The sequence below is a fragment of the Xenia sp. Carnegie-2017 genome, unplaced genomic scaffold, assembly GCF_021976095.1.
Source record: "Xenia sp. Carnegie-2017 unplaced genomic scaffold, XeniaSp_v1 HiC_scaffold_23, whole genome shotgun sequence".
Taxonomy (NCBI): Eukaryota; Metazoa; Cnidaria; class Anthozoa; order Malacalcyonacea; family Xeniidae; genus Xenia; species Xenia sp. Carnegie-2017.
The window spans coordinates 13736929-13762860 of record NW_025813486.1 but is presented as its reverse complement, the minus strand read 5'-3'; the positions used below and the strand labels follow the sequence as shown (position 1 = coordinate 13762860).

Sequence of the window (25932 nt, the reverse complement as noted above, 5' to 3'; positions counted from 1 at the left end):
TTGGGTAAAACACCACTAGAAATCTCGGTTCTTGCCTATGCTGATGACCTTGTTGTCTTAGCAAAGAATGAATATCAACTCCAGTCTCTCCTAAACAGTGCATCCAACCTAGCCTATACAATTGGTTTGGAATTTAGACCTGACAAATGTGCCTCACTAGCCATCACCTACAGTAAAAGAGTGATCGGTAATATACAACCTTCCACATTCATTGTCCAAGATAAACAAATTCCACACCTAGCCGAAGAAGAGCACTATAGATACCTTGGCATTCCAATTGGCCTAATTAGAGACTTCTCTTCAATCCAGAACCTTACCGATAATCTCTGCCGTGATCTTGAATGTATCAACAATTCTCTTCTTGCTCCGTGGCAAAAACTGGACATGATTAAAACATTCATCCAACCATGTCTAACTTATGCCCTACGTGCAGGAGAACCAAAGAAAGCATCCTTAATAAACTACCGTAAGAAATTAATCGAAGTGGTCAGATCAATATGTAACCTCCCTCTTAGAGCCACCACACACTACATCTTCTCTTCCATAAAATCAGGAGGACTTGGCCTTCAAGACCCGGCCGCTGAAGTTGACGTCCAGACTGTTGTCCAGGCAATAAAAATGCTCAGCTCTTCTGACAAAACTGTTGCGAATATCGCTAAACAAGAAATACTACGTACAGTCAGTTTTGCCAGTAGATCGGACCCTTCGCCTGCCCTAATTAAAGACTTCCTGTCTGGATCAACAACTGGTTGCTTCCACAAGGACGTTATCCGATATCGCACGCACTCTCTTTGGACTAGAACTCGAAATGCCTGCAGGAATCTAAACATAACTTTCGCTGTACCACCAAATGATCAACCTGCCATCTTTTCAACTAACAAAGGCCCTTGTACAGCCAAAGCTGCCTCTGCATTCTTACATCAACACGTGCAAAACATCTCAAGCACCAAACTATTGAACCTCCCTGATCAAGGCAAGGTAGCTTCCACGCTCAACAGAGACTGCTTTGGCAATGGCTCAAAATTCCTTAACAATGGTCTAAACATGAGATTTAGCGATTGGAGGTTCATACATAAGGCAAGACTAAATGTGGTTCCAGTTAACCAAAATAAATCCAAATGGAACAACACATCATCATCGTGCGAAAATGCCATGACACCTCAGAAACCTTACCTCATATTCTCAACCACTGTAACACAAACATGGTCAACATCCGTAAAGACATGATCAAATAGTCGATAGACTGGTTAATGCAACAAGATCGGGCACAATCAAAGTTGACCAACAAGTCGACGGCATTGAAGATGAATGTAGACCAGACATAGTTATTGAAGACGGGAACAATGTCACCATCATCGACGTAACTTGCCCGTTTGAGAACGGTACTGATGCGCTGTCAACCGCTGACTTCCACAAAATAACAAAGTACGAACACGTCAAACGCTACTTCCAATCTACCGGTAAATCCTGTAGCGTTCATGGCTTTGTTATCGGCTCTCTCGGTGCTTGGCATCCCAACAACGAAGTTGTCCTGTCAAAACTGAACATGTCCAACAACTATAAATCCCTCTTCAGAAAGCTGTGCTGCACCGATGTCATCCGTGGCTCAGCAGACATATACTACGATCATGTGAAATATGGCCTCACCTAAACTTTCTCTATTTTTCTTTTATCTTTTGCTTTATCAAATTTATGCGAACCTTAGGTTAAATTTACATACACTAATATATTATATATCTACTAATACAACCATAGTAATACGATGTATTCTATACCCTAAAATTCCACCACTATGTCAATAGTACTCCTTATCTTTACCATGTAAATAATTTTACCTCTTGTGTAACTTTTCAATATGAATAAACAAATTTCTGTTCTTATCAGCTTAATATCTGATATGTCGGGCAATGCCCGACTCTTATATTAAACTGATTTTTGGATATCGGCCATGGGATTGGAGCTTGCTTCGCCCTGGCCACGGGTTGTCTCGGTATTGCACTACCTCCGAGTTCGGCCCATTTCCCTTCGCGGAAGGGAAACACATTTACTTTAAACAAAAGAAAAAAAAAACAAACAAAACAGCCAGCAAATCAAATAGCAAAGCGAATTTATTTTGTCTGTAACTAACTAACTAACTAACTAACCGAGAAACGAACCGTTTAACATTTAACTAATTAACTAACATACGTCTCTTTTCGACAGAGTCGGCGAAAGACGAAAAGACGTCGTCGTCGTCGGAAAGGAAGACAATAAAGGCCGTCAGACGGTAAGTTGCAAGTGCAAAAGTAGTGAAAAGTAAAGGGAGGGTGCAACCGTGTCGCACCGAGCGTACGTTCGCGTACAAAGTATGCTCGCCGTGCGTCGTTCGAGCATACTTACCTGACGCGAGAGGCACCTTGATCAGCTAGGAGGTCCTCTCAGGATGAGGCCCTTTCATTGCACTTCGACTGGGTTGACTCCTGCGATTACCCCTAACGTGGGTAACTCGAGCGTATAATTTCTGGTAGTGGGGACCTGCGTTCGCGCTCGTCCCCTTCGTTTCTCACGATGGGAGGAAGAAGCGGAGAAAAAGAACAAATAAAATAGAACACGATATATAAATTCGTTGTTCGTTCGGGGTTAGGTTGCATGCTGCCAAATTTTTTACTGACCTATCCCAAAATGCATAGCGAGATGCAGGAGAAATTTATATCATCTATTAGCAAGAATAAATTACTTGTATTTGACATAAATTACTTGTACTTAACAACGACGTAAACGGCCGGCGTGTGTGTATATTTTGACGGACGGCATATACATTATGAAAATATACAAATTATAATATGTATCGTCGACGTTAACAGTAATGAAATTGCATTGCGAACGTTTTTCTTACTTAGTCGTACGTTTGTTTAGCTTTTTATAGTAATTATTTCTATGTATCACTGACATTTAACGGCTCGTAGTGTAAAATTCGTTCATTGAGCTGCTTGTCTGCCGATTTCATGAAGCATGACCTTGTTGACATTGCAGCACTTGCATACAATGCGAATCATTATCGCCCACAAGCACAAAGCGTTTGTTTTACAATGAGAAAGCACGTCTGCAGCAAGTTCGCGACAGACATCGCGTGCTTCCTACGTCATATGAAACGATCGCATTTCGCGGCATTACGCGCGAATTTTCAAACATGTTCTTCTTTACGAACAGGTGTACATTGGATTAGAAAGAACGCTTGACATGACGATTGTAGTAAAGGATGATTCCTTCGTTATCCGTACTGCTTGATTTTTTTCATTTGTTGCATGATTTCTACGCGAAAAGATACAATAGAACCGTGTGTTTCTCATGCAACTTGTAGAGTGAAAAAATGGCGAAAGCTCTTCTTCTGTATCGCTTCTCGGCCTTTTGGCTAAGATCAAGTGTAGTATCTGTTCTTATCTGAACATTTCCGGTGACACGAGCTCTCGAAAAATTCGGAAAATTATCGTATTAAAAGCGATGTTACTGAGTCAATTGATGTAAAATCAAACGACTAAGTAATCCAAGATCATTTTAGTACTTTTTTCAGTGAATTTGAGCGAATAAAAGCGAAGATATCGGCAAAAATATAATCGCCACGCCGTAGCGCGTTGTTTTGTCTGGACGAGAATATCCGCTTCGGCGGTTATTTTCTTAATTATGGCAAGACCAAGATCGTTACAAGCAAATTTGGAGCTACCAGAAGAATCTACGGTAGGTGGTCCAACGCCAGTTCGTATACAGCTTTTTGAAAGCTTGGTAAATAGCGGGATTAGCCGCGATGAAATCGAAGGTCTCGAGTGTCGTTCAAAAACCACGTGGTTTGTCGTATTCTATAATCGAGGAACGCGACAAAAATATGTAAACAAAGAGTTTGAATTATATGACAAGACATATAAATTATTAAGTAATGACATTTATAGTCGACCCAAGAACACCTATGTTAAAATTTTTGGTTACCCGATCGATACAAATATTAATATTTTGAAACAAGCGCTGGAAGTTCACGGTCAACTGATCGATATACGCGAGGACTTTGACCGGACAATCGGTATTAAAACGGGAGTTAAAACTGCCATCTTTTCAAAGCTGACACGACCCATTCCGTCTTTTATTTATGCTGGACGCCACCACGTACGCACATCATACACAGGGCAAACTAAAACTTGCCGAAATTGTGGACAGACGGGACACGAGGCAAAAGATTGCACAGCAGGCCGAGTTTGCCGTATTTGCGGTAGCCCTGATCATACAAAGGGGCAATGTCCTGAGCGAAGATGCTTCATATGTCACGAGAAAGGACATGAACAATCTGAATGCCCGCAATATAAGAAATCTTTTCCTAGTTTGAACGATACCATAACGAGGAGATCAACGAGACACATGACAATCATGTTGAACGACAGGACGAAGACGAAACGATGAGTGAAACGGAGAAAACCACAAGAGACAACGCATGGGGAGGAGCCTTTAATGAGGAATATGAAGGCGAAGGCAACTGGGGAGAAGCTAACCAAGAAGAGATCCAACAACAAAACGAAATGAAAGACAACAATGACAAAGAACAAGAGAACCAAGATACAAATGAAAACGAACAAGCCATGGTAAACGAAGCACCAAGTGACAACGAGCAAAACACGGATGAAGAACAGTCTAAGACCAAGGAAACGAAAGAAACAGTCGATTGCCCACAAAAGAAACAGAAAACCGGAGAAACACCTGAGGGAGCTACAGTATACGTAAAACCTAGTGTAGAACAATCGCCCTCCTCTAAAAGACGAAAGAAAAAGAAACCAAAACCCTCCATAGTAACAGCGGGAGGTCGTAGTCGATTAGTTTACAACTAACTTCTCAATGACAGACATTAAGATAATGACTTTAAACGTGAACGGAATATCCGGAAAACACAAAAGAGCTAAAATTTTTGACTTTTTGGAAAACAGAAGAGCAGACATATATCTAATACAAGAAACACATCTGAACAAGGTAGAAGATGGGGAGATATGGACAAGACAATGGAAAGGGAAAACAGCTTTAAATCCAGGGACAAACTTTAGCAGAGGAGTGGGAATTTACTTCACCCTCTCTTTCATGGGGAAATAACAGAAATCAAACAAGACAATGAAGGACGTGTCATATGCACAAAAATACAGGTGGAAAATCAGGAGATAAACATTATGAATGTATATGCACCCAATCTGATTAGGGAAAGAAGAGATTTCTTTAACACACTACACACATATAAGACAGGTCATGTAAACTTTATACTAGGTGGAGATTTTAACTGTGTGGAAAATGCGGAGATAGACAGGATGGGAGGGAATCCCAATGGAGGCACAGCAGGAATCAGTGAACTGAAAAGTTTTGCATCTATAAATGAGATAAAGGATTGTTGGAGGACAAAAAACCCAAATAAGAGAATCTTCACGTGGCATACGGCAGACCTATCAAGAGGGAGTAGACTAGATAGATGGTACACTCAAGATAAAGTTTACCGAGACACATTTTACATCGCTTGCCCTTTTTCGGACCACACTGCTGTTGTCCTAAAAGCTAAAGTAATGGAAAATAATCTCAGAGGAAAAGGTATTTGGAAATTTAATAACGATTTACTAACAGACAGCAATTATTGCAGCACAATACGAAGTATATTAAGACTCTCTCATAAAGATACGAATGACACATTGCTAGCATGGTGGGACCAACTGAAAAGTGCTATAAGAGATTTCACGAAACAATATACGACGAAGAAAAAAGCAGCAACAAAGAGAGACAAGAAAAGCAACTACAGTCAAGACTAAACGAACTACAGACAGCACACGACAAAAACCTGAACTTGATAAATGACACGAAGGAAAGACTAGACAACATCGCCAGAGAGAGAATCGAAGGAATAAAGATACGTAGTAGGGTAACATGGACTGAGGAAGGGGAAAAACCAACAAAATTCTTCTTCCAGATGGAAAAGACTAAACAATCCAAAGCAAATATCACGAAATTAAAGACTGAAGCGGGAGACATCGAAGGTAACGAAAATATACTCCAAGAGGCTAGGAGTTTTTATCAAAAATTATACTCCAAGGAAGAAGTAGACACAGAAGAACAGAATAGACTATTGGGGAATATCGAACGTCAACTACACCTTAACATAAGAGAGAACTGTGAAGGACCGATTACGAGGGATGAACTCACGAAAGCAGTAGGAAAGATGCACAGAAACAAAGCACCAGGATCCGATGGTCTCACCGTCGAATTCTATGTTCACTTCTGGGACATCATAGCAAGCGACCTAGTTGACATTTTCAACAGCTGTTATCTCCATGAGACGATGTCAACAACACAACGCCTAGCAATACTAAGACTATTATACAAGAAAGGGGAAAAAACAGATCTTAAAAATTGGAGACCAATATCGCTCCTTAACACTGACTATAAGATCCTAGCTACTGCTCTATCAAGACGCTTACGACCTACGCTGGAAGAAGTAATACACGAAGATCAAACATGTGGTATTGCAAACAGAACAATCTATCAGAATCTACAAAGATTAAGAGATATAGCACACCTAGCAGCAACTAAGAACAGTAACCTGATCCTTATTAATCTTGATCAGGAGAAGGCTTTTGACAGAGTAAACAGAGATTTTTTATATAAGGCACTCCACAAAATGAACTATGGTCCATCTTTCGTGAAATGGATAAAGACGCTCTATACAGATGCAAATAGCCGAATATCAAACAACGGTTACTTATCAGATCAAATATACCTCGAAAGAGGGGTCAGACAAGGCTGTCCTCTATCTGCACTGCTCTATACCATCGTCATAGAGGCACTTCTTTCATCTATAAGACAAGACGACAGAGTTAATGGCTTCCACATACCAGGAAGTAGCAACAAATCCAAAATAACAGCATATGCCGATGACGCTACATTAACACTATCTGATGACCCGTCAGTTATCCGATGTTTTGAACACATAAGAAATTTTGAACGAGCGACGAACAGTAAATTGAATTTAGATAAAACCGAAGGTACCTAGGGGCAGTTTAAAGGAAAAGAACACGGTCCGGTGCCTATAAAATGGAAAGAGAAGGTTAATGTTCTGGGTATAGAAATAGGACATAACATAGAACAGAACTGGGATAAACAAATCAAGAAGGTGGAACATAAACTCAATAACTGGGAGAAACGGAATCTTACGATCACTGGCAAAGTGCTTCTAATAAAAACATATGCTTTGGCAACAATTACTTTTCTGGCATCTGTCTTTAAACCACCAGACAACGTATTATTAAAACTTCATAAGCTGAGTTTCAACTTCTTATGGAGCAACAAAAACGAACTAGTATCAAGGAAAACATGTCACTTACCAAAAGAAGCAGGGGGTTTGGGAATACCAAATCTACATATTAACTGCAAAACATTACTAATAAAATGGATTAACAGAATTACTAACCCGATGATATGGTCACAAGATATTTTCATAGCACGCTACTGGACAGGACAACAGCTAGGGACAATCCAAAACACATGGGCATGGCTACGAAATAACAGAACACCACATGGACACCATGACGCAATCCCACAGTGTTATAAGGAAATAATTAATTTTGCACAACATCATAGACAATGGATAGAAGAGGAGAGCATACAACAGATCTCAACCAATCAAATAAAACAACGGCTAGAGGAACAACACACACCACGCGTCATAGAAGAATGGAGGAGATATATTACATATAATCCATTCCCAGAAATATGGTTAACGATATGGCGTAACAACTTGAGCTACAACAAAGAGATAGAATTAAAATGGCTATTAACACAGAGAGTGCTAAAAACAAAGAGATACTTAAGAGCATGGGGTATGAAAATTGATGGAAAATGCCCCTTCTGTACTGACCTAGAGGATATGGCACATGCTGTATACATATGCAAAAGAGCAAGAACCATGTGGCACGATCTACAACCTATTTTAAATGCCCTAGCAAATAAGAAAATTGATATCAATTTCGACAGCATCGTTTTCAACCGTAACTTACCTGAGAACGAAATAGCACGAAAACTATGCATGTATATATTAACACTTGGAACCACGATACTTTGGCAGACAAGGAATAAAACAATATGGGATGGGAAAGAAGGAGGACGACCTGCAAACAAAGTTAAAAGAGAAATAAAATATAGAATTACACTAGAAAGCAAGAAAAAGAAAAGTAATATGGATTTATGGTCATATAAAGGCATATTATGTGAATACAGCAATGACAAACTCACCTTGAAATTTTAAATAGTTATGTTACTATTATTTAGGCCCATAGAAGCAGCATGTATCTGTAAATAGAACAAAAAGACGAAATTATAGTACTTAGAAAAACAAAAAAAAAGTATCTGTTCTTATCAGCTTAATATCTGATATGTCGGGCAATGCCCGACTCTTATATTAAACTGATTTTTGGATATCGGCCATGGGATTGGAGCTTGCTTCGCCCTGGCCACGGGTTGTCTCGGTATTGCACTACCTCCGAGTTCGGCCCATTTCCCTTCGCGGAAGGAAACACATTTACTTTAAACAAAAGAAAAAAACAAACAAAACAGCCAGCAAATCAAATAGCAAAGCGAATTTATTTTGTCTGTAACTAACTAACTAACTAACTAACCGAGAAACGAACCGTTTAACATTTAACTAATTAACTAACATACGTCTCTTTCGACAGAGTCGGCGAAAGACGAAAAGACGTCGTCGTCGTCGGAAAGGAAGACAATAAAGGCCGTCAGACGGTAAGTTGCAAGTGCAAAAGTAGTGAAAAGTAAAGGGAGGGTGCAACCGTGTCGCACCGAGCGTACGTTCGCGTACAAAGTATGCTCGCCGTGCGTCGTTCGAGCATACTTACCTGACGCGAGAGGCACCTTGATCAGCTAGGAGGTCCTCTCAGGATGAGGCCCTTTCATTGCACTTCGACTGGGTTGACTCCTGCGATTACCCCTAACGTGGGTAACTCGAGCGTATAATTTCTGGTAGTGGGGACCTGCGTTCGCGCTCGTCCCCTTCGTTTCTCACGATGGGAGGAAGAAGCGGAGAAAAGAACAAATAAAATAGAACACGATATATAAATTCGTTGTTCGTTCGGGGTTAGGTTGCATGCTGCCAAATTTTTACTGACCTATCCCAAAATGCATAGCGAGATGCAGGAGAAATTTATATCATCTATTAGCAAGAATAAATTACTTGTATTTGACATAAATTACTTGTACTTAACAACGACGTAAACGGCCGGCGTGTGTGTATATTTTGACGGACGGCATATACATTATGAAAATATACAAATTATAATATGTATCGTCGACGTTAACAGTAATGAAATTGCATTGCGAACGTTTTTCTTACTTAGTCGTACGTTTGTTTAGCTTTTATAGTAATTATTTCTATGTATCACTGACATTTAACGGCTCGTAGTGTAAAATTCGTTCATTGAGCTGCTTGTCTGCCGATTTCATGAAGCATGACCTTGTTGACATTGCAGCACTTGCATACAATGCGAATCATTATCGCCCACAAGCACAAAGCGTTTGTTTTACAATGAGAAAGCACGTCTGCAGCAAGTTCGCGACAGACATCGCGTGCTTCCTACGTCATATGAAACGATCGCATTTCGCGGCATTACGCGCGAATTTTCAAACATGTTCTTCTTTACGAACAGGTGTACATTGGATTAGAAAGAACGCTTGACATGACGATTGTAGTAAAGGATGATTCCTTCGTTATCCGTACTGCTTGATTTTTTTCATTTGTTGCATGATTTCTACGCGAAAAGATACAATAGAACCGTGTGTTTCTCATGCAACTTGTAGAGTGAAAAAATGGCGAAAGCTCTTCTTCTGTATCGCTTCTCGGCCTTTTGGCTAAGATCAAGTGTAGTATCTGTTGGACACGGTGACGAGTCGAGTTTTGCTGTTTCCGCGTCTGCGCGTTGGTTTGGTTCGCTATTCTGTCGGTTCGCCTTCATAATCGTGAGTTCGAATCTCTGTTGTAAATATTTTCCTTTTTTCAATTTTTCTTAATTTATTGTGTGTTTATTTTCTGGCAGTTCCCTAATAGGGGGCCTGTTTGGGGGTACCCGAACGGGAGGGGGTCTTTCCTTAGGTTCTTGAAGTAAGGGTCTGGTTGGGGGGCGGTTCGGCCAAACCCCAACGTTGTTTAGATTCGCTCTTTTAGTCCTAAGGCTTATTATTAAGGTGTGTGGGCTTTCAGCCATTTTTAGTTTTTCTCCACGTGTGAAATCTAGGCTTTGACCTTGTCGTTATAGCATATTTTTTTTTCTTTCTTGTACTATACATAATTTCATTTACTGGGTGTTTCCTATAAACTTTTTGTCGAACGACCGAGCGATTGTCATCGCTGTTATTTCGATCGTTCCTGTGACAACTATCGCTATATCTGTTCGAGCTTCGTTTTGACATCGAGCGAAGCCGATTCTTTCTTTCTCACTAGGCTTAGTGTCTCCACTTCAGCTTAGTTTGCTTATTCCACATCGTTTAGGGATCAACTGAGACAGCGTTCGAGCAAGCTTTCGTAGCATTCGTCTTTCTCGCTCGATACGCTCTGACGCCTTGTAGCCTCTTCACTCGCTCACAGTGTTGAGTTATAGCGTCCTTCTCTCCCAATTTAAACATGATCCCGTACAGTTCTCGTACGGTAGATCTTATTCTCCACCCGCTGGTGGATTTAAAAAACATTAAAACGCGGTCGGTCATCGACGAATTGCGCGGACAATGCACAGACTTTGAAAACATCACCGAAGCTGTGGTTCACATTGCTCCAGAGCGATTTCGCGTGACCTTCACCACCGCTAGAAAAATGTTAGCGTTTTCGAACGGTGATTGCCACATTGCTGGACATCCCGTCGAAATACGCTCCTTATCACCCAACACATGGGTAAATATTTCTCGCCTCTCATATGGCATACCTGACGAGGCGATATCGAAGGCTTTAGAACCTTATGGCGTTATTAAGTCGATCTCCCAGGAGGCTTACAAGAAAATCTACACTGGGGTTCGCAACGTGCTTATGCAAATCACTGCCAATATTCCTGGCAGGTTGCGCATCGCTGGCCACTGGTGCGTTGTAAAATACAAAGGTCAAAAGCAAGTTTGCTTTAAATGCCATGCACCTGGTCACACGATGGGCGATTGCCCCAAACGGCACAATGCGCGTGCTCAGTCATCACAGAGCACCACCACAATCAAGAGGAGCGAAAAAGCCATACTTAACTCGCTCCCTCTCGTATCTTACGCTGCAGCTGTCAGTGGCTCGTCCGCAGAGGATTCTGACGGCTATCTCACTGCAGGAGGAGACGTTCCCACTCATGACTCGGCCTCCTCCGAGGCTCCCGAGGGAGGAGAGAACATCTCAAAAACACCATCTTCTGCTACCAATAGACCTCAACACTCTACTACAGTCGCAGCTCCTAAGGCGACTGTCTCTAAGGTGGCATCAGAAGCAACTCCATCTACTTCCACACAACTGCCAAAGACATCTTCTCCTCTGCCCGTTAGCCCTCGAAAGGGCAAGGGCAAAAGACGCCGATCTCCTTCGCCATCCCCGGAGAAAACTTCAACCTCTTCTCCTTCTCCTCCATGTGAGGCTCCAGCTCCCAAACGGGATGCCTTGGAGACTCCTACGAGTGAGGAGGAGGCGAACAGCTCCGACGACCTGTCCGAATCCGACAACGAGTCCTTTGCGACCGTGTCGGAAGGCAAGACAATCGAAGATATCGATGACATGGACTCGGCATTACTAGATCTCCTTACGGAAAATTTTGATGAAACCTCTCACTCTCTGAGTGACTCGGCAGCACAGGCTGCACTTACTTTGTTCGATTTGGCTCATCTTCCTCTACCCGAGGAAGATGAGAACTTTTAACTTGTGACAACCCCATTTAACAATGGCGTCACCTCGTACGGATAGCATCACTGCTATCACTTTCAATTGTCAGGGCCTTCGCCAATCTTCTAAAAGAACGGTGTTGTTCTCCTGGCTAACTTGTTTTAAACCAGATATCGTGTGCCTCCAAGAGACACACTCTACCTCTTCTTCCGAATTTGAAGACTGGGTACGGACCGAGGGTAATCGTGGCAATAATCCCTCGGCCTACCGTGTTCTTTCTTCTCCAGGCACTTGCCGATCCCGAGGAGTGGCGATTTTATATCGCCCCTCACTCAATATTCTCTCTTCCACCGCTGATGATGAAGGCCGATTGCAGATCGTCCAAATGTCTTTTCACTCCACCATTTTCCAGCTGGTCGGTCTGTATGGCCCTAATCAGAAACGCGCTGGTGTCTCTTTCTTTGCCTCCATTTCTTCACAAGTGGACGCCACTCTCCCCACCATCATCTGTGGAGATTTCAACACCGTGGTCGATGCCAACAAAGATCGCCGCGGATGTAATCCTTCTTCGTCTTGGGCATACAATTGGCCCTCCAGTCTCCAATCTCTCACAGAGGACTTGGACCTGCACGATATCTGGCGCTTACGACACCCTCGAGACCGCGCATACACATGGTCCCGACCTGGAAACCATCAGGCGTCGAGACTAGACATGTTCTGGCTGTCATCCTCGTTGATCGCCTCCGTGAGAGAAGTGGGCATATACCCACACTTCCGGAGCGATCACAACTATGTCTTTCTCCGTTTTTCCTTGCCTTCAGCTCCACAACGCGGCCGAGGGTGTTGGAAGTTCAATTCGTCCTTGTTGAAGGATGCCGAGTATGTCTCGCGAGTTCGAAACTTCTGGAACGAATGGCGTGAGGAGCAGTCTCATTACCCCTCCTTGACGATCTGGTGGGATGCCGGCAAGCAGCTTTTGAGAGAAATCACTCAAGATTACTCTCGAAAACGCGCGGCCGAACGTCGCTCTTCACGCACGCACTTAGAGACAACGCTAGCCGATCTACACCGGCAACAAGATGCAGGCATCGATGTTGCCGATTCTATCACTGACGTCCGTAGTTCCTTACAGGAACACTGGCAACAGCAGGCACATGGTGCCAGGATTCGAGCTAAAGAGCAGTGGGCAGAGGAAGGTGAAACCTCCACCAAGTACTTCTATCGCTTGGCGGCTTCCCGTGGTATAAAGCGACTCTTTACCGGCCTTAGGACTGCTCATGGCACGATTGTCCGCACTCTGTCAGACATCCTATACCATTGGATGCTATTCTATATCTCTCTCTACACGGCTATTCCATTGGATCGGAAAGAGGGGGATTCTTTTCTGGAGGGCCTCGCCTTCACTCTCTCCTCGGAGGACTCCTTTTCGTGTGAGGGGGATGTCACTTTGGACGAGTGTACGAGGGCCCTTAACTCTTTTTCCTCGAATAAATCCCCCGGTGTAGATGGACTCACCTACGAGTTCTATCGCCATTTCTGGGAGATCCTTGGCCCAGACCTTGTGTCTGTCTTAAACAGCGCCATGCGACAGCGCTCGCTCTCCTTAACACAACGCACGGGCATCATCACTCTTCTCCACAAGAAGAATGATAGATTGGACATGAAAAACTGGAGACCGATCACCCTCCTGTGCTCGGACTACAAGATCCTCTCCAAGGTCCTTACTACTCGTCTGTCTGACGTCATTGCCTCAGTGATCTCTCCGTGTCAGAGTTGCGGCATCCCTGGGCGATTTTCTGGGGAATCGGTCCGTCTCCTCCAAGACATCGTGGAGTACGCCAACACCAACTCCATGGGGGGTGCTCTGATCTCGCTAGATCAAGAAAAAGCATTTGATCGCGTCGATTGGAGTTTCATGCAACGCGTATTGACGCGCATGAACTTCGGACCGTCCTTTCGCGGGTGGATATCTCTACTATACACGTCGATCTATTCCCGCGTCATGGTGAACGACACTCTGGGTGCACCCTTCGCCATCTCCCGTGGTGTTCGTCAGGGCTGCCCACTTTCACCACTGCTCTACGTACTGGTAGCAGAAACCTTGGCCCAAGCGATCAAACTGGACCCTAAAATTGATGGCTTCCAACTACCCTCAGGCACAGTCATCAAACTACAACAGTACGCAGATGACACAAGTTGCATCGTGTCATCAGACACCAGTCTCTGCGCATTATTCGATCTTTTCGCCCGCTTCGAACGCGAAACTCAACATCGCCAAATCGAAAGGCCTCCTATTTGGCTCTTGGACTGAGAGGACTGACCTACCCGTCACCCTTCAATGGTCCAAGACCTTTTTAACCATCCTAGGCTGCCGCGTCGGCAACGACACTCTGCCTGACTGGGACGGCTTATTAAAATCCCTGGAATCGCGACTATCGGCATGGAAACAGCGCTCCCTCACCCTGGGTGGCAGAGCTTTGATCGCCAATACGCTAGGACTCTCCTTGTTCTGGTACCAAGCAACAATATTTGCGGTGCCCAAAACGGTGATACACGAAATAAACAAACGTCTGTTCCCCTTCATCTGGAACAAACCTCGCGAGCCTATTGCTCGAACTTCTATAGTTCAGCCCCGCTCCTGTGGTGGCCTTGGCGTCATCAATGTGGCGGTCAAGATCAACTCGCTCCGGGTCATCTGGCTACGGCGTCTGCTGACCGAAGCCTTCGCTACACCGTGGCCAGAAATGCTGGCCTACCATATCACCAAAGTCTTTCGACAGACCACCGTCGACCTTTTTCAACGGAACACGGTCCCAGCGTACCTCATACGACGAATGCCGAAGTTCTATGGCTCCCTCATCACCACCTGGGTCGAGCTACGAGGTAGTCGCGAGAATGGCGCATGGATCGTCCCTAGGGAGCCATCTACCATCTTCCTCTCGGACATGACAGCCAACATTGGCTACACCATCCTCTGCCAAGCCCAAGTCAAACAACACAAGACAATCGAACGCATGGCAAGTCTCCAAATCCAGGTACATTGGCCCTCGGTGTGGAACTCCCTCCCATTGTGGCGCTACGTACGCTCGATACATGACACGGCATTCATGTCTTTCCATGGAGCCCTGCCAACGGCAGATCGTCTCATCCGTTTTGGCATGGACGTGAATGCGCTTTGCTTCTGTGGACAGACGGAGTCCATGGTCCATCTCTTCACCGAATGCCCAGCTGCGGAGTGTCTCCTCGCCTGGATCGCTCCTCTAATCCAGGCGCATCGTCCAACTGCGGTCCTTACCACCAGCGTCATCCTCTTTGGTTTCAAGAACCAGGACAGAATGCCATCGGTTTTTACTGCTCTCCTCGGAATCATTCGCCACCACCTCTGGCTTAATCGGAACAGCCACCGTTTTGATCGCTCTCCATCCGACCCGGTCCTGGCACTCCGTAAGAGCAAAGCCGCTGGTCGGTTTTTGATCAAGATGCACCAACGACATGTGCCACCACACAAATTCCAGGAACAGTGGTTAGTCGATGGCATCATTGGACATTTACACACGGACGGGTCACTGGTCTTTTCCAGCGACTTTGTCACTTAATGTGTTCGTCTTTTGTGTGAGTGGGTGAGAGGGGGGTCGCCTTAATTGGAAGTACTGCCCGATCGCCCACTCGGTATTGTCGGCCTGGTGGACCGTTACAGTATCGCATATGGGGTGGTGCTGTGCCGGCCCTCGGGGTCCCATTCGTCGTCTTGTCCTCTTTTATGTTCACAATGTTTCTCACCGTTTACCACGGTTCTCGTACCCATTCATAGTTTTTTCCTATGTAGGGAGAGGGGCTCACAACCTCTGACGATCTGCGTCACTAGTAGCGACCTCCCTGAGTGTACCGGTCTTGCACTGCGAGTTCGTAGTTCCTGCACACCCCGACTACGTTAACTCAGCCGGTCCCCACCCAAAATCAGATCAAGTGTAGTATCTGTTCTTATCAGCTTAATATCTGATATGTCGGGCAATGCCCGACTCTTATATTAAACTGATTTTTGGATATCGGCCATGGGATTGGAGCTTGCTTCTGGCCACGGGTTGTCTCGGTATTGCACTACCCGAGTTTGGCCCATTTCCCTTCGGAAGGGAAACACATTTACTTTAAACAAAAGAAAAAAAAAACAAACAAAACAGCCAGCAAATCAAATAGCAAAGCGAATTTATTTTGTCTGTAACTAACTAACTAACTAACTAACCGAGAAACGAACCGTTTAACATTTAACTAATTAACTAACATACGTCTCTTTTCGACAGAGTCGGCGAAAGACGAAAAGACGTCGTCGTCGTCGGAAAGGAAGACAATAAAGGCCGTCAGACGGTAAGTTGCAAGTGCAAAAAGTAGTGAAAAAGTAAAGGGAGGGGGTGCAACCGTGTCGCACCGAGCGTACGTTCGCGTACAAAGTATGCTCGCCGTGCGTCGTTCGAGCATACTTACCTGACGCGAGAGGCACCTTGATCAGCTAGGAGGTCCTCTCAGGATGAGGCCCTTTCATTGCACTTCGACTGGGTTGACTCCTGCGATTACCCCTAACGTGGGTAACTCGAGCGTATAATTTCTGGTAGTGGGGACCTGCGTTCGCGCTCGTCCCTTCGTTTTCACGATGGGAGGAAGAAGCGGAGAAAAGAACAAATAAAATAGAACACGATATATAAATTCGTTGTTCGTTCGGGGTTAGGTTGCATGCTGCCAAATTTTTACTGACCTATCCCAAAATGCATAGCGAGATGCAGGAGAAATTTATATCATCTATTAGCAAGAATAAATTACTTGTATTTGACATAAATTACTTGTACTTAACAACGACGTAAACGGCCGGCGTGTGTGTATATTTTGACGGACGGCATATACATTATGAAAATATACAAATTATAATATGTATCGTCGACGTTAACAGTAATGAAATTGCATTGCGAACGTTTTTCTTACTTAGTCGTACGTTTGTTTAGCTTTTATAGTAATTATTTCTATGTATCACTGACATTTAACGGCTCGTAGTGTAAAATTCGTTCATTGAGCTGCTTGTCTGCCGATTTCATGAAGCATGACCTTGTTGACATTGCAGCACTTGCATACAATGCGAATCATTATCGCCCACAAGCACAAAGCGTTTGTTTTACAATGAGAAAGCACGTCTGCAGCAAGTTCGCGACAGACATCGCGTGCTTCCTACGTCATATGAAACGATCGCATTTCGCGGCATTACGCGCGAATTTTCAAACATGTTCTTCTTTACGAACAGGTGTACATTGGATTAGAAAGAACGCTTGACATGACGATTGTAGTAAAGGATGATTCCTTCGTTATCCGTACTGCTTGATTTTTTTCATTTGTTGCATGATTTCTACGCGAAAAGATACAATAGAACCGTGTGTTTCTCATGCAACTTGTAGAGTGAAAAAATGGCGAAAGCTCTTCTTCTGTATCGCTTCTCGGCCTTTTGGCTAAGATCAAGTGTAGCTGCTAACAGACACGGTGACCTGTCGAGATCTGCTGTTTCGGAGTCTGCGCGTTGTTGATCGCTCGTTGTTCGTAATCATAGTCAATATCGTCTTCAAAACTGTGAGTTCGTTCCTTGTTTGTAAATTGTTATATTTTGTATCTGTTTTCTGGTAGTTCCTTATTAGGGGGCCCATTTAGGGGGCAACCGAACAGGAGGGTCTTTCCTCTTTTCTTGTTGCTAGGGTCTAGTCGGGGTGGTTTGGCACGTTCTGACACCTTCAGTGTTCCTTCTTATATTTCGCGTGTTTATCGCCATTTTGTTATCGCTTTCTTCCTCGACTTGTTTTTGCTACAAGACTTCACGTGTGATTTATATTCTTTTTGGTTTCTGCTATAAGTAGGAACTGCTATATACTGTGTGCTTTCGAGTTTTATATTTGCTCGAACGTTTATCTTACTCTAAAGAACGATCGTTTATCGAAGGTCGTTTGTACTTTGCTCGGGCGTTGTTTTATAACTTCTTGCTCGTATTTTCTATTAGTTTATCTTTGCCTTAACGCTGATTGCTGCTATTCAGCGTTGTTATTATCTATCGTTTGACTTGCTTGGACCGTTTGCCGTTCAAGTTACTATACTTTCGCGAAGCACTTTGTTTGTTCGCTTCGTTTCTGTCTATTTTTTGCCTTGTTTTTTGCTAGTTTGTTTTAGACTAGCGTATTCTACCTTTTGCCTTTTTGTTCTACGGTGAATTTAATATTTAACTGTAGATTTTCTCACTAATTCTGCCTTTGCCGTTGTACTTTCACGCGGCGTTTATACATTATTCGTGGGCGTAGTCGAGCGCTTGCTGCTTGAATATACGCTAATATACTGAGTGTTTATACACTAGTTGTTATATTTCGACTGGTGTAAGCGTGTTCCATACTTTTCTCTATTATTTGGTCTGTTTGACCGAAGATTTTGCTTTGGGCGTTTTTCTGCCATAAACGTCTGATTTTTGTTTGTATGAATTGAATGCATGATTGCTTGCATTTTAATTTTTCATACCCGTTTAATAATAATATTTTGTGAACGGAATAACAACTTATATAATAATAATGATACCGACGCTTCCCAGACAGTCGATATCATCTTGCACCCTGACTGCCCCCTTCCTAAAAAGGGAGCCAAAGACGTAATAAATCTGTTGAAGACACGGATTGTCTTCTACTGTCGAAGCTGTGGTGCAGATCTCACCTGAGCGATATCGCCTGACATTTAATAACGCACGCCAAATGCAGGCGTTTTCAAACCAAGACTTCCTGGTACATGGTAAACCAGTGGAATTTCGTTCGGTCTCCCCATTCACGTGGGTTTATATTTCCCGCTTATCGTACGGGATCCCAGACGAAGCGATAACTAGGGCACTTGCCCCTTACAGTGGCGGCATAAAAACAATCGGTGCTACACGAGAAGATCTATACCGGTGAGCACAACGTCTTAATGAAGATCACGTCTAACATCCCTGCTCGCCTTCGCATCGCCGGACATTGGTGCGTCGTTAAATACAGTGGCCAAAAGCCCGTGTGCTTTAAATGCCACAAAGAGGGACATGTCATCGCGGACTGTCCGTCTTTTCGAGCTGCCCTTGCCAATTATAACAATAATCCCGAGGATAATAATAATAACACAGAGTCTTCTGTACCAACAGCTCCTTCGCGATCGTATGCCGCGATTGCAAGAAGCAACACTTTATCTTTTGATGCCTCCGAGTGCCGGGCCATCCACTCCGTGCTATCTAATTGTAATAATAGTAATAGTAATGCCCAGTCGGCTCCTGCCCGCGCTCCGACGCTCGAATCTGCCTCTACCACTCTGCCTGCCCTCTGCCCCTTCTGGGGGAGGGGCACTGTCAATATGGAGTCTTCCATCAAGTACCTCTAGTCCTGTACGACGTCGTGGGAAGAGACGCCATTCTCCAGCCACATCACCGCAACCAGAGGAGAAACGAGCGACACCCGATGATTCGGATGTTGGTGACATTGCGGTCACCCTGATCCCGGAACACAGAACCCTGAACGGATACAGTGCCCTACTCGGACACTGATGAGGATGATGATGATGACAATGATGAAACGGACATGGACGACGAGACGAACACGAACACGAACATGGACAACGATAATGATGATAATGTTGAGGATGATGATGATAATGATGATAATGATGGTAATGATAATGATGATGATGATAATGATAATGATGATGCTAATGATGATAATGATGAAAACGATGATAATGATGTTAATAACGATGATATTGGTGACGACAACGAGTCACAGCATTCGGCAGTGGAACAGATGGACCCGGCCGACTACCTCGACCTTGGAGAAGATGATTGCGCTAGCGATGATGGCGCTTCCTGCGCTTCCTTCGCTACCGTATCAGAGGCGGAATTGCCCACCTCACCTGCTCCTCGTCCCGTGCGACTTTCCCTCAGGAAAGTCACACGATCCAAACCTCGCAATGAGTCTGCTGGAGCCGTGGCACATGACGCGGACGCATTATATAAATTGGCGGCAGTGCTTCCCACCCAGGGGGGCTCCCCATCTTATTAAATGTATCTAACTTTCTTCGACAAACTTTTGTCTTTTCTTTTTTCGAACTTTTTCTTGCCCTTTTACTTTTTCATGATGACTATCTCACCGTCATTCATTTTTCTTGTTCTTTTTTCTTTTTTCTTTTCATTGGCGGATGCCGGACGGATCTGCCGGATAAAAAGCGTGAAAAAGATCGTATTGATCTGACGACAGATCGATCTGATCTTATCTGATCGATGATTTGATGATCTGACCGACTGATCTGATGAACTGATCAGTTTTTCTCCGGCACGACCTGCTCGCGGGCGCTGCCGTCTTTATCACCCTTCTGTCCGTTCTTTCCTCTTCAGCCGACTCAAGGTCGGTTGCAAGTTATCCATTTTTCTCTACACTCCACACCCTTCCAGCTCGTAAACATCTACGGGCCTAACCAAAAGAACCCAGGCATCGCTTTCTTTAATTCCATTCTTCCCATGCTCGATGTCGCTCTCCCTACCATCATTGGAGGAGATTTCAACACGGTGGTCGATCCACAAATTGACCGCAAAGGCTGCAACCCGACGTCACCCCGTACAATTGGCCGCACACTTTGGCCACTCTACGAAGATATGAATTTGGTCGATATTTGGAGAGCTCGCCATCCCCAAGAACGCTCCTTTACCTGGTCTCGCGCCAACGGACAAATCGGATCGCGACTGGACATGTTTTGGTTGTCCTCGTATTTCGCACCACACGTTAAGGAAGTCTCCATATTACCGTACTTTCGTAGCGACCATTCATACGTATATCTTTCCTTTCTCTTCCGGATGCCGGAGCGTGGGAGGGCTGCTGGAAATTCAAAAAATTTATTAAATAACGAAATATATATTAAATTAATTAAAGATTTCTGGAGCGAATGGCAACAGGAGAAAATATATTACCCATCCTTACCTGTTTGGTGGGACGTCGGAAAACACCTTTTGCGACAGATCACCGTAGACTTCTCGACGGAGCTGGCTTCGTCGCAACGAGAAGAGTGCGAGACTTTGAACAATCAACTTCGTGACCTGACTGCTCGCAGTCATGAGGGCGAGGACGTTTCAGAACAGATCAGTGAGGTTGAGGATTCTTTGTATCTCCACCATCGCCGCAAAGCCGAAGGTGCACGCTTGCGAGCACGTGAACGTTGGGCTGAGGAGGGGGAAATCTCCTCTAAGTATTTCCTTCAACGGGAACAATCTAAAACAATACGACACGTGATGCATGCAATTAAAGACGTACATGGCCATACCGTCCGAACCTTGCGTGGCATGTTGCATGTATGGATGGTATTCTACTCTGCCCTTTTCACTGCCGCCTACCTAGACGCTGCAGAACAAACGTTTTTCTTGGAGAGCATAAAACATAAACTGTCTCCTATGGAAGCAGCCCTCTGTGAGGGAACTGTTTCGCTGGAAGAATGTACCGCTGCCTTAAATTCTTTTAAAACTAATAAATCTCCGGGGGTGGATGGCTTTACCTATGAATTTTATCGTGCATTCTGGACTATTTTGGGCCCAGATTTAGTATCTGTACTTAATGCCTCTTTTTCGGCGGAAATTATCCCTGTCCCAACGAACGGGAATAATAACACTCCTACAAAAAGGTGACAAAATGGACACCAAGAACTGGCGTCCGATCACTTTGCTCTGCACGGACTACAAAATCTTGTCCAAAGTCCTCACTGGCCGCTGGCCAAGGTCCTACACTCTGTCGTCTCACCATGCCAAACGTGGTATTCCGACGTTTCTCGGGAGAAATAGTGCGCTTGATACAAGATTGCCTGGATACTGCCAACTCTTCAAACACTGGTGGCATTTTACTGTCTCTCGATCAAGAGAAAGCATTCGATCGCATTGATTGGGACTTTTTACAGAAAGTGCTAACATCCATGAATTTTGGACCTTCTTTCCGTGCTTGATTCGTCTGCTGTATAATACTTTGTATTCCCGTATATTAATTAACGGTGCTCGGGGTCCTTTTTCTATTTCCGGGAGGCAGGGTTGTCCCCTTTCACCTCTGTTATATATCTTGGCCGAACCGCTTTCAAGCGATTCAGGACTCGCTGGATATTCATGGCTTCCCGCTACCAAATGGTGAAACCGTAAAAATTTTACAATATGCTGATGACACGACATGCTTCGTCATGGACGATGCCAGCTTGCTTGCTCTTTTGGATGTTTGCGATCGTTTTGCCAGAGCCACAGGTGCAAAGCTTAACTTGGACAAGACGGAGGGCCTACTTTTTGGTTCTTGGTCAACGCGCTTAAACTTACCTGTCAACTTAAAATGGAAGTCTGACCACCTGACCGTGCTGGGATGTCGTGTTGGGAATTCTGTTTTACCAGATTGGGACACCTCATTCAAAACTGAACTCGAAACTCAAATCTTGGTCTTCGCGATCTCTATCTCTGCAGGGCAGAACCCTGCTGGCAAACACACTAGGCCTGAGTATCTTTTGGTACCAGGCCACGATTTTGACATGCCTAAGACAGTCGTGCATGCGTGAATAAACTTTTATTTCCCTTCTTATGGAAGAAAAATAAAGAACCTATTGCGCGCAGCTCTGCCGTTGCTCCTCGTCTTCAGGGTTCTGGTGTCGTGCACGTTGGCACGAAACTTTTATCCTTACGTATAATTTGGTTACGCGCCTACTGCTGACTCGAAACACTGTCCCTTGGCCGGTCTTGTTTACACACCATATTGGTCAAGTTTTTAAACAAGACTTAAACACCTTTTTTGCCCGGGTGACCACACCAGCATATCTAATAAAACGACTGCCGAAGTTCTATCAGTCTGTGGTCCATACATGGCTACAACTGAAAGGACGACATGAGAATGATTCGTGGTTGGTTGGACATGCTGACACCGCCCCTATTCCGCTGGCTGAATTAACAGCCAAACGTACCTACCGGTCCTCTTTAAAACGTGCTGGCTCCTCACAAAGCCATCGGAAAATTCGCTGCGCAACAAATCGTTGTCCACTGGCCATCTGTGTGGCGTTCTTTATCACTATGGCGATTTGTACGATCGTGTGCAGATACGAACTATTATAACTTTCATGGCCGCTGGCCACCGCGGATCGTTTGATTCGCTTTCGCATGAGAGTTGATGCGAACTGTTTCTGTGGAGAGCAGGAAACTGCAATCCACCTTTTTTCCTCCTGTCCCGTCGCTAAGACCGTTTGGGACTGGATGACCCCTCTACTGGTGTCTTTGGCCGTACCAACGCCCCTTTCAATCTCCACCATTCATATCTTTGGATTCCCGGTCGCAAGAAGATCCCTGCGGCCGTGAATGCCATTTTGGGCATCCTTCGTCATCATTTGTGGCTTCACCGCAATCGATGCAGGTTCGACCGTCTCTCTCCCGATGCCTCTTTGGTGCTGCGGATGGCGAAGTCGACTTTCCGATTCGCGGTGAAACTTGAACATCGCCACTGTCTGTTGACGAAGTTCGAAGAAGAATGGTTGCTTCGTGGCTTGGTTGGCACCATCGCTAGCGACAACACAGTATCCTTTTCCAAGGATTTTATGTCTTGACATTGGTAGTTTGTTGACGGTGCTGAAGGGGTCGCCTTAATTGGTTGTACTGCCGGATAGCCCTGCTCGTTGTACGTAACGTAGATTGCGAAAGGACAGCTTGCTGTCCTTCTCAACATCTCGCCTCGCTTTTTCGTTGTTTTGTCCAAGCTCTGGCATTTATGCCTGAGCTTCGTATCGTGAGAGATCCTAGATCTCCCTTTCGTTTCTCTGTTGGTTTTGTCCGCGGGGAGAGGTTCACATCCTCTGTCGATCTCGCCGCTTGTAGCGGCCTCCTGAGTGTACCGGTCTTGCACGTAAGGGTTCGTAGTCATTGCACCCCCGACTCATAACCTACCCGTCCCCACCCAAAATAAGATCAAGTGTAGTATCTGTTCTTATCAGCTTAATATCTGATATGTCGGGCAATGCCCGACTCTTATATTAAACTGATTTTGGATATCGGCCATGGGATTGGAGCTTGCTTCTCCTGGCCACGGGTTGTCTCGGTATTGCACTACCGAGTTCGCCCATTTTTCGGAAGGGAAACACATTTACTTTAAACAAAAGAAAAAAACAAACAAAACAGCCAGCAAATCAAATAGCAAAGCGAATTTATTTTGTCTGTAACTAACTAACTAACTAACTAACCGAGAAACGAACCGTTTAACATTTAACTAATTAACTAACATACGTCTCTTTTCGACAGAGTCGGCGAAAGACGAAAAGACGTCGTCGTCGTCGGAAAGGAAGACAATAAAGGCCGTCAGACGGTAAGCTGCGCAAAAGTAGTGAAAAGTAAGGGAGGGTGCAACCGTGTCGCACCGAGCGTACGTTCGCGTACAAAGTATGCTCGCCGTGCGTCGTTCGAGCATACTTACCTGACGCGAGAGGCACCTTGATCAGCTAGGAGGTCCTCTCAGGATGAGGCCCTTTCATTGCACTTCGACTGGTTGACTCCTGCGATTACCCCTAACGTGGGTAACTCGAGCGTATAATTTCTGGTAGTGGGGACCTGCGTTCGCGCTCGTCCTTCTTTCTCACGATGGGAGGAAGAAGCGGAGAAAAAGAACAAATAAAATAGAACACGATATATAAATTCGTTGTTCGTTCAGTTAGTTGCATGCTGCCAAATTTTTACTGACCTATCCCAAAATGCATAGCGAGATGCAGGAGAAATTTATATCATCTATTAGCAAGAATAAATTACTTGTATTTGACATAAATTACTTGTACTTAACAACGACGTAAACGGCCGGCGTGTGTGTATATTTTGACGGACGGCATATACATTATGAAAATATACAAATTATAATATGTATCGTCGACGTTAACAGTAATGAAATTGCATTGCGAACGTTTTTCTTACTTAGTCGTACGTTTGTTTAGCTTTTATAGTAATTATTTCTATGTATCACTGACATTTAACGGCTCGTAGTGTAAAATTCGTTCATTGAGCTGCTTGTCTGCCGATTTCATGAAGCATGACCTTGTTGACATTGCAGCACTTGCATACAATGCGAATCATTATCGCCCACAAGCACAAAGCGTTTGTTTTACAATGAGAAAGCACGTCTGCAGCAAGTTCGCGACAGACATCGCGTGCTTCCTACGTCATATGAAACGATCGCATTTCGCGGCATTACGCGCGAATTTTCAAACATGTTCTTCTTTACGAACAGGTGTACATTGGATTAGAAAGAACGCTTGACATGACGATTGTAGTAAAGGATGATTCCTTCGTTATCCGTACTGCTTGATTTTTTTCATTTGTTGCATGATTTCTACGCGAAAAGATACAATAGAACCGTGTTTCTCATGCAACTTGTAGAGTGAAAAATGGCGAAAGCTCTTCTTCTGTATCGCTTCTCGGCCTTTGGCTAAGATCAAGTGTAGCTGCTAACAGACACGGTGACCTGTCGAGATCTGCTGTTTCGGAGTCTGCGCGTTGTTGATCGCTCGTTGTTCGTAATCATAGTCAATATCGTCTTCAAAACTGTGAGTTCGTTCCTTGTTTGTAAATTGTTATATTTTGTATCTGTTTTCTGGTAGTTCCTTATTAGGGCCCATTTAGGGGCAAACCAACAGGAGGGGTCTTTTCCTCTTTTCTTGTTGCTAGGGTCTAGTCGGGGTGGTTTGCCACGTTCTGACACCTTCAGTGTTCCTTCTTATATTTCGCGTGTTTATCGCCATTTTGTTATCGGGAAGCTTTCTTCCTCGACTTGTTTTTATGGCTACAAGACTTCACGGTGATTTATATTCTTTTTTGGTTTCTGCTATAAGTAGGAACTGCTATATACTGTGTGCTTTGGAGTTTTATATTTGCTCGAACGTTTATCTTACTCTCTAAAGAACGATCGTTTATCGGTCGTCGTACTTTGCTCGGCGTTGTTTTTTATAACTTGCTCGTATTTTATTAGTTTATCTTCCTTAACGCTGATTCG

At 44.3% G+C, this 25932-nt stretch overlaps 6 non-coding genes and 4 pseudogenes across 6 annotated transcripts; all 10 read left to right on the top strand.

Annotated features, from left to right (window-relative positions):
- The first annotated feature begins 1842 nt into the window (after window positions 1-1842).
- Window positions 1843-2024, top strand: LOC124450117 (annotated as a pseudogene).
- A 347-nt stretch (window positions 2025-2371) lies between these two features.
- On the top strand, window positions 2372-2535 carry LOC124449870. Its single transcript, XR_006949635.1, has one exon. It is a non-coding gene; the product is annotated as a U1 spliceosomal RNA (small nuclear RNA).
- An 836-nt stretch (window positions 2536-3371) lies between these two features.
- LOC124450152 lies at window positions 3372-3546 on the top strand (annotated as a pseudogene).
- Window positions 3547-8361: 4815 nt separating this feature from the next.
- Window positions 8362-8544, top strand: LOC124450111. Its single transcript, XR_006949864.1, has one exon. It is a non-coding gene; the product is annotated as a U2 spliceosomal RNA (small nuclear RNA).
- Window positions 8545-8886: 342 nt separating this feature from the next.
- Window positions 8887-9050, top strand: LOC124449868. The gene has a single exon (XR_006949634.1). It is a non-coding gene; the product is annotated as a U1 spliceosomal RNA (small nuclear RNA).
- An 833-nt stretch (window positions 9051-9883) lies between these two features.
- Window positions 9884-10027, top strand: LOC124450156 (annotated as a pseudogene).
- Window positions 10028-15841: 5814 nt separating this feature from the next.
- Window positions 15842-16009, top strand: LOC124450114 (annotated as a pseudogene).
- Window positions 16010-16358: 349 nt separating this feature from the next.
- Window positions 16359-16522, top strand: LOC124449903. The gene has a single exon (XR_006949668.1). It is a non-coding gene; the product is annotated as a U1 spliceosomal RNA (small nuclear RNA).
- A 7320-nt stretch (window positions 16523-23842) lies between these two features.
- On the top strand, window positions 23843-24027 carry LOC124450118. Its single transcript, XR_006949865.1, has one exon. It is a non-coding gene; the product is annotated as a U2 spliceosomal RNA (small nuclear RNA).
- A 334-nt stretch (window positions 24028-24361) lies between these two features.
- LOC124449955 lies at window positions 24362-24524 on the top strand. Its single transcript, XR_006949719.1, has one exon. It is a non-coding gene; the product is annotated as a U1 spliceosomal RNA (small nuclear RNA).
- The last annotated feature ends 1408 nt before the right edge of the window (window positions 24525-25932 follow it).